The 14,125-nt window shown below is 34.8% G+C and overlaps 2 pseudogenes; both read left to right on the top strand.

The window, feature by feature from the left end:
• The first annotated feature begins 527 nt into the window (after positions 1–527).
• LOC101427353 (olfactory receptor 5L2-like) lies at positions 528–1,475 on the top strand (annotated as a pseudogene).
• An 11,325-nt stretch (positions 1,476–12,800) lies between these two features.
• LOC111762035 (olfactory receptor 5L1-like) lies at positions 12,801–13,746 on the top strand (annotated as a pseudogene).
• Positions 13,747–14,125: the final 379 nt, after the last annotated feature.

Genomic DNA, 14,125 nt, shown 5'->3' with positions numbered 1-14,125 from the left:
CTGGCATCTAGCAGGTAGAGGCCAAGGATATTGCTAAACATGTTATAATGCAAGGACAGTTCCCCACAACGAAGTGTTTTCCAATCCAAAATATCAATACCACTGAGGTTGAGAAACCCAGAAAAAGTGCACTAAGAAGGAATTTTTAATAGTGACTATTGTCTGGAAAAGACTGTCTTCTGATTTGTCCTTAAATCCTTGAATATGGGATAGGTAAGACCATTCACAGCCCTCATCTTTGCATGGGACTTCAGGCCTTCAGTGTTGGGATATGTGGAGCCTGTCTCTTGATTTGCAGAATCAGAGATGACCTACCAAAAGTGAAAGTGTAGTAAGCAATCTTCATTTTAGGATTCTGACTAAATTCCTAAATTTTACCAATAGTCCTAAATCATGTCAAAATATACCCTTCTAATATTCTCATGTCTATTTTTAGGAAACAGCAAAAACCCATATTTGAATCTTACAATGGAAAATGACTTTCAGTTTAGTTTTTTATTTTTTCCAATCCCAAAAGAAGTGGTGACATGGACAAGGAAAACTGCAGCTCTGTGTCAGAGTTCATTCTCATGGGATTGTCAGACTTTCCTGAGCTGAGCGTCTTCTTCTTGCTGGTCTTTCTTCTTATCTATGGAGTCACAGTGACGGGCAACCTGGCCGTGATCACAATGATCCAGGCCAGCTCTCAGCTGCACACCCCCATATACTCTTTCCTGAGCCATTTGACCTTTGTGAATTTCTGCTACTCCACCACCATTGTACCAAAGATGCTGGTCAATATGTTAAACAAGGACAAAACAGTATCCTTTTTGATTTGCATGGTTTGATTCTATTTATTTTGCACTTACTCAATTGCTGAGGTCATCCTGATGGCCGTGATGGCCTATGACCACTCTGTGGCCATCTGTAACCCACTGATGTACATGGTAATCATGTCCCAGAAGCTCTGTATGGGACTTGTGTCTGCTTGCTACATCTGTGGAGCAGGGTGTTCTTTGGTACACATGTGTTTAGCTCTTGAGATGCCATCATATAGATCAAATGTGATTAACCACTTCTGTGATTTACCCCCAATCTTTTCTCTTGCCTGCTATGATGTCTCCACAGATATTATGATTGTGCATATTGTGACCACATTCATTGAAATCATCACCATCATGATCATCCTTACCTCCTATTTGTTTATTCACATCAACATCCTGAGGATGCACTCTGCAGAAGGAAGGCACAAAGCCTTTTTCACCTATGCTTCCCACCTCATAGCCATCACTGTCTTCCAAGGGACAATTCTTTTCATTAATTGCAGGCCCAGTTCTGACTACAGGTAGGAAACTGATAAAGTGGCCACAGTGTTCTACACTGTGGTGATTCCCATGCTGAACCCCCTGATTTACAGCCTGAGGAACAAGGATGTGAAAGCAGCTCTCAGGAAAATGATGGGATTCAAATTACTCTTTGAGGGTCTTATTTCTTAGCTGGACTCAGGGTTTCAAATGAAAGCTTTAAGGAGGATCTAATGTTTGGGTGGATGGGGATGAAATGGTAAAACAGGATGTCTTTAAGAGCTTGGTTCTATGCATTTTTTTTAATTGTCTGTTCATCTTGATCCTTATTTTGAAATACCTAGGATTGGAGAGAGCATAATTCAAATGCACATGCCACCTTTACTGCTTTTCTCCAATCTCCACATATTTTGAGTGGGGTGTGTGCGATCTTTCTTTAAGTCTCAAATAATGGTCTCTAGGCAACACAAATTATAACAAAGCACAACTCGGAAGACATGTCTTTACAACAATATTAATATATGTGATCCTTCTTATTAAAATGACTTCACTTTTCTTCCAGAAAATAAATATACACGTCTTTTCGATTACTTGCATTTTCTTGAAAATGATGGACTGCATTTCCCATGGTTTTATGTATATTTGTGGTTTTGCTTTTTAGGCATATTATGGTTGTTATCTTCTAATTTACAACCTTTTCCACTGCAAGGTTTATAAAAATTAAATTTAGAAAATTCTCTTACCTAAAGTAGTTATAATATTCTAAATATCATAAAGTTATCAATATTTAATGAATATTGAATGCTAAATTATTAGTGTTACATATGGAATACGGCAATTGATTAAATAATTATCTAACAATGCTACTATTGATTTTAACTTTTCTTTTGCCTCATAATACACTTTAATTCTTCATGACCTAAATAAATCATGTATTAGGAGTATCCAGAAACTACAACCCCATTCTCATGAGGGCTTCATGGACACACAGTATTTCTTAAGCGTGGATAGCTATCTGCTTTTTTATCCTTCTGAGAAATAAGTGTGTAATGAGTATAAAGACTCATTACTAAGCTTTTAGGAAAAAGGCAATCTGTGTTAGATTCAGCTTTGCAAAAAGCTTTAAAATATCAGGTTTCTCCTCAGTCCCAATGTCACTTCACATGTAAGGCCTCCACTTTTCTAAGAATAATGAACTTACACTGAGTATTCTTCAAAGAAAGAATGTATTTGTTCCTTCCTGTAATTCCTTAATCAATTTATTCATATATATCATATATTAAACACAATCACCTAATTAGAAGCTATAACAACAACTTTTACACAAACTTACTATAAGGGACAATATGAATTCCCAACTTTCTTCTGAATAGATTCTCAGTTTCCCTAGGGGAACCCACACTTACTTCATTCCTAGGAGGGCTCTGTTTCTGCAGACTCTGGGTTTTGGCAAATATCAACAGCTGTCACAAGAATCACAGTGACTTCTTTCTGGCTCACTCTCCATTGAGCTAGTGAGCCAAATGTGGATTTTGCTTAAAGTATTGGTAAAGAAGAGCTTCTTTCTGCTGAGGCTAATTCTCTGAGTGGATTTAAGCAAAACTGGTTTTGGTTCTCTTTGCCAAGTAAAAGAGAAAGTCTGCTTAAGAATTAAGTCATTAAAGAAGAAATGATACTGAGAACTATAGAAAGACATGTACTTGATGACATATTTTTTTTGTATAATTGGATTTTCTGTTAAGTGATCTATATCCAGATTTTAAAGTTATATCAGCAATAAATTCCTATTTTATTTTGTTCAAGTCATTTGAAAAAGAGTTTGGCATCTGAATTTTCTTTTCAGTCTTCTAGCTTTCTGTACCTATTACATTTAGCTAGATGCCAAAGTAAATGTTTCTTACCATTTCATAAAATAGTTGAATCCTTCTCTGCTTTTGTTAATTTTTAGAAATGCCTTCATGATTTTCATAGATGTGAGGTCTAATTTTTTATTACATGTTTTATGCATAATCACTTCTTAAAACTGGTAAATCTTTCATTTATTTTCAGAATGAAATGTCTTTGCTTTTTTGAAAAAAACAACAACATTGGCATCAAAATGTGACTGATGCATTTAATTATCTTCTTTATCATCAAGTTAACTTCCCTCAGGAAGAATGCAAATCCCTTTTAGTCTAAAACAAATATATCTTTGCGACCATATATGTCAATATTAGGCAACATATTATCTCTCAATCTCATTGCCTCATCTCTAAGCATGACCCAGAGTTTCCTATCTCCATGTAATTACTTTTTTCTCTCTCTTTTCTAAAGTATTATTCCATACTTGGTAAAATCATTAATGCCCAGTGTATATCATCCAATTTTCCAATTTTCTATTTTGTATTTAGGACAGTGTTGGGCCCAATATGCAATATATGCACATCTTGGTTGAGTGACCACTTCCTGATCTGAGCTGGAATTGAATTACCAGAAATAATTTGAAAACAGATAAAAATATATCATAGAATACATGAGAGAAATTAGCTTTGAACAAATTGCCAGTTTGTTCTCTTTAGACCCACTGAGTGCCAGGATCTTTTTATCTTTTGATGTTAGCTAGCTAAATTTTTGTTTTCTCCCATTTTATTTCACCATCTCTTCATACAGAATATTTCAATACTTATAGAATCAATTGCTTTGAGTTGGTTAAATCAAAATAGATAACCAATATTATAACCTAATTTTCTCTGAAAGCTAAGATATACTTCTTTGGGGAATTCTCAAGATGTAGAAAAACACATTATATCATTTTGTTTGCTGTTTAATCAATTCCTAAATAGAACTAATTAATTGCTTACCTATCTTTTTCCTTTGGAATTTGGAAACCAAGTTTAGGTGTCTGAAATCAGTGAGGCATCATGAAGATGTTCACAAAGGAAAGGATAAATAGGTCTTCATTTTCCTGAAGAACTACAGCCTTCTTATGAGAGGCAAAAATTTCTGCTATGAACAGAGGTTTGCCCCAAATTGATTTTGATAATGTTACAAGGAACTCTTTTTTTTTTTTTTTACATTTGTCTCAGTGTTTCAAACGCAGTCTTACCACTAGAAAATGAAGTGAGGCTTTGGATGGTGCAGTTAGAATGTGGATGAAAGAGAGGTAACCTGCTAAGTAGTCTGACAGAATCATAGAATATTAGATTCTAAAGGCTTTTATCCTTATATTTATTTAGTTTATGTAGACAAAAATGCTGTTATGGAAGGAAAAAAGCCTGGAATGAGACAGGTCATAAATCCTCAGGGTAATGGTAATAAAACCAACAAAAACAATCAAACACAGTTAACATATGTTTTCATTGGGCAGCTGTCAACATTAACGGACACTGATTAGGAAAGAAAAAAAAGAAGAAAAAGAAATAAAAACAATTCTCATTAGCACTAATTAAAAGTTAAAGTGATTTTTACAGCAATAGAGGCTGACCTATTTTTTATATTATATTGTTTATTCTATGATATGGTAATACACTGATACTAACAATTGACACACAAGTAACAAGACAGGCCTTGCAAACTTCTTTTGCAAGCTGACAATTACATAGAACATTAACTGACACCTCTATTTCTTCTCAATCTCTGCTTCATTTCATTGTTCTATTTGGCTCCTCATATTTCATTTCTACATCCTTCAAATTTCTTTCAGTCTCGATGTTTATAACTTCCTTGAAAGATCATTACAAGTAATAGTCCATATAAATTATCTCATTGATCTCTTCACAACATTCAATTCTTTAATAAGAAATAAGTGTTTGGGTGGAAAACTACCTTCAACAATGAGGTGGATGTTCCTCATGAACCAGACCCCAGACTTATTTGAATACTGGTCCTAAAAATGAACCTCTCTCTTTACTGTCTACTTTTTCAAGGTTTGTTCTTCATAATTACCAAAATAGAGAATGGCACAGAGAAACACTTCTTCCCACCCTTTACTTTCTGGACACTGTATATTATTTTATTTCTCTCTCACCTTCACAGCAGTGGCCATTGCTCCTCTCCTTGACCACTTTAAAGTCTTTAAACCTTGTGTTTACAGACAGGAAAACATGGACTTCCAGGCTGGTATTTTCTAAGCAGAAAATCATGTATTTCAGAAGAGCAGAAATCCAAAGTGTGAACTTTGAGCTCAAGAATGCTCTCTCTCTCCAGTTAGACATTTATATGAGAAAACAGAGCATAATCTTGTCATTATGGAAATAAATATTAACGTCTGGTGAAGCTCTAACTTGGCCCAATCATTGAAGAAAATTGAACATTTTTCTGATAATTCTGTCAATAAAATTAAACAATTTTTATATTAGATTATTATCATCTCTTCTCAAAAAATATCATTTAAGTTTTATTGTTTTGGGGTTCAAGTCTTTGAATATACCTTGCCTAATGTTATGTATTAAGCATGCTTTTTAATGTATAGTTTACTTATTTGTATTTTAAATTTGAAGAATAAAAGCAGATAAAATTCATTATGTCCTATTCTTAATTTTATCTTGAATATGTTTTTTTACAACTTCAAGTATAATGTCTTAAACATTTGTTTTTATGTGATTCTGTATATGTTATTTCAATGATTGAATGCTTACAAAGTAATTTTAACTCATTGACCCAAAATGTATACTAATTTTTCTCAATTCTATTTATTTAGAATCCTTTCCTTCTCTATTAATCCCTTAAAATATATGATATCCTTAAATAACTATGTTCTCAGTATTTCCCTCAGGCCCTTGATAATATCACACAGACTCCACCTCATTTTCTTTAACAAAGGGAAAACCAGTCGCTAACGGACAAATATTGCATGATCTCACTGATATGAATAAAGGATATTGAGCAGACTTGCAAAGAGAGAATCTGGAAGATAAGTTACTAAGAGACAGAAAGAGTGAAGATGGTGGTGACCCAATTTTCATTCTGGGCAGAATCTCTGATAAAGTGGATGGGGCTGATTTGACAGTGGATGGAGGTGATGGTGGTACAAGGATATGAATGGGGTTGACAGTACTGGAGTGTGAGGGTGACTGAGGTTGGGGGTTGGTTGGACTATCCATGGAACTAGGGAGAGGGATACAAGAAGGAAAAGGTAAACTTTGACAAGGTGGATATCTGTGGTTGAGTATACCATTGTAGGAATGTTCTTTTAGCAAAGGGTAACTGGTGCAGGATCTTGGTGGTAGGGGGATGTGTAGGGAAGAAAGCTCCTGAGGCATGTTTCTATGGAATATTAATGTGTTCATCTTGTCATAGAGTATTATCTCAGTGGGTGGGCACTGACTCAATAAACAAGAAAATATTAAACTTCCATCCTAGAGATTCTTGCTGCATTCTCAGAAAGAGGGACAAGAATCTCTTGAAAGCATAGCAGTGCCCTAATAAAAGAAAACAGACAAATATGCTAAACTCTCAATATCAATGCCTGTATTTATTGACCTTATTCTTGTAAAATTGAAATTTACCCAAATAATAACTATTGCCTAAGAGTTGCTTGCTGAAAACTATGTTACTCAAACTTGCCCTCTTTCTAAGCTAAACTCAGAAAAGATACATAGTTTTTATGCCACTTTCACTCAAAATACAAAATTTTCTGTAATGGGAGCCATGAAATATATTGACATTATGTAAGTCAATAAAATATACCTTTTCTCTTCTATTAGTCATTGCCAGTGTTTAATGGATAGATCTGTTTTGTGCCTCTAGCTGGATACAATCACTGTCAGTGGGAGAAGGACATTTACAATTTAGGAAAGAGATTAAACATGACTTTGAATTAGTACACACATTGCAGAGTTCCTTGCAAATGTTTTCTTTTTTTTCCATAAAAATTCATCATAGTTGCTAGTCACAGTCCAAGAAATCAATTAACTCATCCATATCAGCATTTGCTCATCTTAGACTAAAATTCACTTTTGAAAAGAAAAAAAGTATTAACTAGCAAAAAGAGATGTTTTATAATTTAAAAACTGACTTAAATATTTCAATTCAAGATGTTTTAAAGAACTGAGGAAACAGACTAAATGTTTATAATGATCCATATTATGAAGTTCTGCTGTGATTTATATGAGTATTTTTCATCATAGTTTACATTGAAAAAGAAAAACCTGGATATACCATATCTATCTGATATCCATCGTGATTCATGTGAAATACGTAGATCACCATTTTGTCTATAAATTCATATTAAATTCCACTTGCTATTCAGAATTATATCCCTTATAAATCAGACTAGTGTATTCCTTTACAATAACAAAAATATGTTAAATTGAACTTTTGTATCCTGTGGTAAGAAAGCTCTCTGTGATTTTCATCTACATTGAATTATCATTTCAAATATCATTACTATATTATTCTTCAAAAACTGAAATATTACAAATTTTCATAAAATTTTGGGAGAAACTAAAAGTGTCATTGGAAATGAATCTCTTAATGATATTGATGAAGCTGATAATTTCCTCATTTCAAGTAGTCAAGTTATCCATGGACAAATTTCTTAATCCTGGAATAATGAAGATTATGGATCCTTCAATTTGGTCATATTGAAACAAAGATGAGAATACAATTGTGTTGCCCTTTTAAATACCAATGTCACTCAACTTTTATGACATCATCCACATAACTCAAAGTTTTCTTTGTCCTTCACCATCAATGAATGTTTTAACAGTTATTTAAATATAACTTTATACACTTTTTCCTATCTAGTTGCATGCCGATGAATTAATCTCCTTATCTTCAAATAGAATTCTAATGGAGTCCTTTAGAGGCATTCACTACCTTCCTTGCTGAGATGTTTATAAAAAGAGCTTCAGGGTGATTTATTAAAAGACAATTAAAAACTTGTAAAAATTTCAATTGCTTGGTATTATTTTAAAAATATAACAGATTTCTGCCTTCAATTTAGGAGGCAGAAATCTATAAAGAGTTTTTCTCCAACTCTTATGACACCTAAACCTTGATATTCTGTCCAATCACAAACTTTTCTGGGAGCCATCAGATAGCTGAGGACCCAGAGCAACCAATGAACGCAAACAGCAAATAACCAGTTAGAGCATTCTATTTCTAGGAAAGAGAGAAAAATCTAGCACAGATCCTCTCTGAGGTGCAGGTGCAAACAGAAGAACGAAAGCATAGGGTGGATTAGATATTGTGCCTCTTTGACAAATAAGAGTATCTTGGGACAAGAACTCCAAGTTTAGTGACATACTTAGACCTAAAAATAACATTGTTTTTAACGTATAAGAGACCAAAGAAAGGTAAAAAGGCTAGCCAGGAGTTTAAGGTAAATTGATTGAAGAATAAAAATTAAAGAAGACTGCAACACAACAATATTCCAATTTGTCCCTTTTTGTGGCCCGTAGATTTTTACTCATGGGGGTTATCACCACAAATATATTGATTACAATTTTACTTTTTTTGTAAATTGTGAAATAAAAAGTGAGGAGAACAAGAATATGCCCTCAACCTTGGTAACATTCTCTATGCATATTAATTTTAGGAGGACATTATATGATCATTGAGAATACGAAAGCTACCTTACACAAAATTACTTTTTGTTCATGTACACCTTGAAAAGACATTTAGTATGTGCATCGATATACAGACACACATTTGAACACTGTGACCTAGTTGACTCTATAAAGAAAGAGCAACCTAGGATGAATACTTGAAGTGTTCTCATTTAATGGATGCCAACATTGGAGATTAATTAGGGTAAATGCAGCCCCAGCACTGATCATATGGATCATATGGGTGAAAAAACCAGGAAGCAGCAGGATTTTTTTTACTTTGGCTTTTGTGAAGTTATACCTGCCTGTGCATAAGTCATCTTTGATAGGTGGGTAAACAAAGAGCTGATACCTTGTTCAGATATGATTGTTGAACTACTTAATTTACATATTTAAGATCTTTGGGTGGGATTTTAAGAAGATTGAGTGGATAGTTGAAGAATATTTGGACCAGTTTGTGGCTCATAAGTGCTCAACTGTGTAAGCTACTAATATATTTTTTTGGCCAGGAGGTTCATTACCTGGTTCATTACCTGTCTGATATTTGAAAGAGTTCTGCTGTGGCCTTAGACCCTATGGCCTGCAGGAAGATAGGAGATTTTGTAATACTAGGAGAAGGGAAAGATTCATAAGAAATATTCATGTAATTTCAGAAAGGCATAAGAGCTGTAACTCACATACACAATACTGGGATGTAGAATTCCATAATGTACCAAGAAATTTGGAAGAAGGCATGTTTAACATTAAATAATCATTTCACAAATTAGTCTTAATTACAAGTCCTGATGATAGACCATAGAGATTAACTGTTTCCCTCTGGTACCCTCTACAGAGTTTATTTTATTTTTTAAATTTTTTATTCCTTGGAGAATAATAATTGTTTGGAGAATTTAAGGTCTCTAGTTTGAAGGAACTTAATTATGGCATTGAATCTTAACTCTATTCTCACACATCTGTCATCTTCAGGATCAGGAAAGAAATGTCTGTCCATCAGATTTTTCAGTTAGAATAGAATCTAGATTTCTGAAAATGGAAATGAATTTATTTTTGAAGCATATATCATTTTAAAAAGTGTGTCTAATTATGCTCTTCTAATTAGAGAACTTTAAACAGAATCCATTTTAAGATGCACTAACAAGTGAAAGACTTATTTTGGCATTATGAGATTGTTTATGGAAAACTGGGAAACTTTCATCTGAACACCAAATATTGCATCACATCTATTAGTGTGTGAAAGAATACAGAGTAAACAAATTGGTGCATCATTTCCTTATTTCTTTTTCTCTTCTAGCCTTTGCTTTCATCCTTCTTTCACACCAATTTTCTTAATGTAATCTAGTAAAAATGACCATGGAGATGCTAATTCAATGTCACCATGATTCCGAAGGTTGAATTAATATCTTCACAAACTTGTAATTGGGAATCAAGGGCATGTAAATTATCTTTGCTGGGGAAACGAAATATATTCTTTCAAACTTTCTATTGGGTTTACCAAAACCTAGTTTGCCCATATTGGCCTAGAAAATTTGGGAGAAGAGTTTCCAAATTTATTTTCTTCTTTCAGTTCTGGGCCAAATAGCACATATTTTTGATGAAGTAGACAATAAAACTTAACTTCAGAAACGCTCTTTGTTCCTATTTCTTTCAATTTAGTCCAAGCTATGGGAAAAATGTCAGGTTCTGTGATTTCAAGTCCAGCCTCTTTTCACCCAATTTTCATTTCATACATGCATGAAGTCAGGTATGTAATTTTCCTGAAATCTAGGGCTTCATATTCCCCAACAGGATTGCAGAGCACCTTACTTGGATAAATTTATAGAACTGTTAGAATGGGCTAAAATGTATATTATATGATATCACTATAAGTATAGCCATAATTGGACAGAGTTTATTATATTAATTCTTTTAGGAAACAGGTGATAGTTTCTGTGGGGCAGTAAGTATTTCATTGAATCCATTTCAACATTCATCCACCACCTAACATATTAGAACATTTCAATTCTATTGTTGGAATAAGTGCAGAGAACCATGTAAAGTTTCATTTGATGTTAATATTATTTTTAATCAGCAGGCTCCTCTGATATATTTAGTCTTTGGAATAATTAGAAATAGTATTTTTCTTTTTTTTTTCTGTTTTAGATATTTAATCACCGACTCAAAGAAATATCCATCATTGAACAATTCATGGCAGCCACAGAACCATATTCATTTACCTTAGAAGATCCCCAAATCAGAAACTTCACATATTCTCCTACTCCCAAACTTACAGATTTCTACCACTGACTTTCATAAGTCAGTCCTGAAATATTTGATCATTTTTACAAACTCCTCAAACAACAGCCCTCACAAAGACAAGATATAAGCCCCAATCTCAGAATAAATGCTTTTCCTTTGAAAACACTCCCTACTATGCATTTTCTGGAACACGCCCAAGGAGTTTCATCCTCCTAGTAAAGATTTTTCCCCTCTAAGTTCATATGTTCATAGTTATCCTAAACTGAGTTTTATTTAGCAGATCAAGGCTTGTGTTTGTCTGAATGATAGTGCACAGTGATTGTAGACCTTGTATTTTACCCCTGTGGAATTCACTTATTTTACTTAAATTACAAATTGTGGCATATTCATATTGAGTACAAACACAATTTCTTACATTTGGTTACTCTGACTCTCTACTTCCATTGGTTTATATGGTGAGTTCTCTCATATGGTATATCATCAGACCATCTTCTAAGGACTTTACTACATAGAGGATTCTGTCCCTTATGAATTTCCTTAGATTATCTTAATTATTATTGATGACTAAGGGGACTTCCCTATTGATGGTAAACAGTGTTTCTTAAATATGTGAACTTTCTGGTGTGTTTATTTTATTTTTTATTTTTTAAAAAAATTGTCTTTTGATACATAGATTGCCAAAAATGTGGGGTATGTGGGAACCTCTTATATTTTTTAATGTAACATTTTTTTGTGATCTATGTGTCTTCAAAAAAATACAATAAAATATATAAGAGGTTCCCATATACCCCACATCCCACACCCTCCATTCTTCCCTCATCAATAATCTCTTTCATCATTGTGGTGCATGCATTACATTTGGTGACTATATTTTGGAGCACTGCTGCAACACATGGCTTATAGTTTATATGGTAGTTCAGCTCTCTCCCAGTCCATTCAGTGGGTTTTGGCAGAATATATAATGTTCAGTATCTGTCCCTGCAATATCATTTAGGACAGCACCAAGTCCTGAAAATGCCACCACATTACATCTCTTCTTCCCTCTCCCTGCCTTCAGCAACTACCGTGGCCACTGTTTCCACATCAATGATATAACTTCTTCCATTGAGAGTCACAATTGTTCTTTAGTAGAATACCAGTAAGTCCACTCTAATCCATATTTTATTTCTGCATCCTGTGGGCCGCGGATGGTGATGTTCACTCTACCTCTAAATCGAGAGGGGGCTTACCCCAGGTATTGGTGCTCCTGAGGGCTATGGAGACACACAGGTTCTATGATCATGGCAGATGGCTCTGGAGTTCCATGCCTTGCCAGTGGGTTAACTTTAGAATTTGTTCTCTTGAGTGTGATGTAGTTGGACTCAGATGCGTCGTTTCCACACATACCTCTTCTGTCACTTTTACTGAAACTGCTGTTGGCACTGGGGTTGGTGTATACTCAGGAACCTTGAATTTCTGGACTGGCAATGTGCCAGCTGGGCTCTGAGCCTCAGCAGAGTTGCCGCTCCTACTCTCTGGTTCTTTGGACTTACCCAGGGAGATTAAGATTGTCAACCACCACACCAGGGAACTGAGAGGGCCTACAACTGCAATATCAGGAGAACTGTATGTTTCTTATAACTCATGTAAACAGTGTTTGATATCAAGACTCCCTTTGGTTGAAGTTAATATAAAATAATTTTCCTCTATTAGTCTTTTCCCAGAGGACAGACAAAAAATTTTGTGTTATTATGAATATGCAATATATAGGCAAATGGACAAGGGAAATTGCAACCCAGTGTTAGAGCTCATTCTCATGGGATTGTCAGACCTCCCCGAGCTGAGTGTCTTTCTGTTCCTGGTCTTCCTTCTCATCTATATAGTCACAGTGGTGGGCAACCTGGGCATGATCACAGTGATCCAGGCCAGCTCTCAGCTGCACACCCCCATGTACTTTTTCCTGAGCCACTTTTCACTTATGGATTTCTGTTACCCTACCATTATTGTGCCTAAAATCCAGGCCAATACCTTAAACAATGACAAAGCCATATCCTTTCTGGGTTGCACGGTACAACTCTACTTATTTTGTACTTATGCAATCACAGAGGTTATTCTGCTGGCTGTGATGGCCTATGACTGCTTTATGGCCATCTGTTTCCCAATGCTGTACATGGTGATCATATCCCAGAACCTCTGTATAGAACTAGTATCTGCTTGCTATCTCCGTGGAGCAATGTACTCTCTGATACACATGTGTTTAGTTTTTGATAGCCCATCCTATAGGTCAAATGCGATTAACCACTTCTTCTGACATTTACCCCCTCTTGCCTGTTCCGATGTGTTTATGAATGAGAAGCTATTGTTTATTGATGCCAGTTTCAATGAGATGATCACTATTGTGATCATTGTCACCTCCTATTTGTTTATTCTCACCACCATTCTAAGGATTCACTCTGCAGAAGGAAGACACAAAGCCTTTTCCACCTGTGCCTCCCACCTCACAATCATCGTTGTCTTCCATGGAACAATTCTTTTCATTTATTGCAGACCCAATACTGACTACAATCTGGAAATGATAAAGTGGAAATGATACAGTGTACTATACTGTAGTGATTCCCATGTTGAACCCCCTGATCTACTGCCTGAGAAACAAAGATGTCAAGGAAGCTTTCAGGAAAGTGTTGAGACTGAAATTATTTTCTGCAAGGCCAATTTCTTAGCTGGTCTCAGGTTTTCAAAAGGAAGTTCCTAGAGCAAGTTTTGTTTTAATGGATGTAGACAAAATGGCGAAGAGGGAAGGACCTTAAAATTTAGGGACCTATTTATGTTTCTTTCATGTCTACTTGTCTTTGAGCTTTATTTTAAAATCCCTTTATTGGAAAGAACATAGTGAAAATATGTCTGCCACCTTTGTTTCTCTTCTCTAATCTCTAAGTGTTTTGAGAGGCATCGTGGACAGAAAAGTTAAGCTTCAAGTTTTTGATTTGGGTAATAACATATCTGTAACAAATTCACATAAAGTGTCATGTTTTCATGGTCCTTAATGTATCTAATTGGTTATATTGAATTGATGTCATTTTTCTTTAGGGAATCAATATA

Source organism: Dasypus novemcinctus, chromosome 10, assembly GCF_030445035.2.
Source record: "Dasypus novemcinctus isolate mDasNov1 chromosome 10, mDasNov1.1.hap2, whole genome shotgun sequence".
Lineage (NCBI taxonomy): Eukaryota > Metazoa > Chordata > Mammalia > Cingulata > Dasypodidae > Dasypus > Dasypus novemcinctus.
The sequence above is the reverse complement of the archived record's forward strand: the minus strand, read 5'-3'. Positions and strand labels throughout refer to the sequence as shown.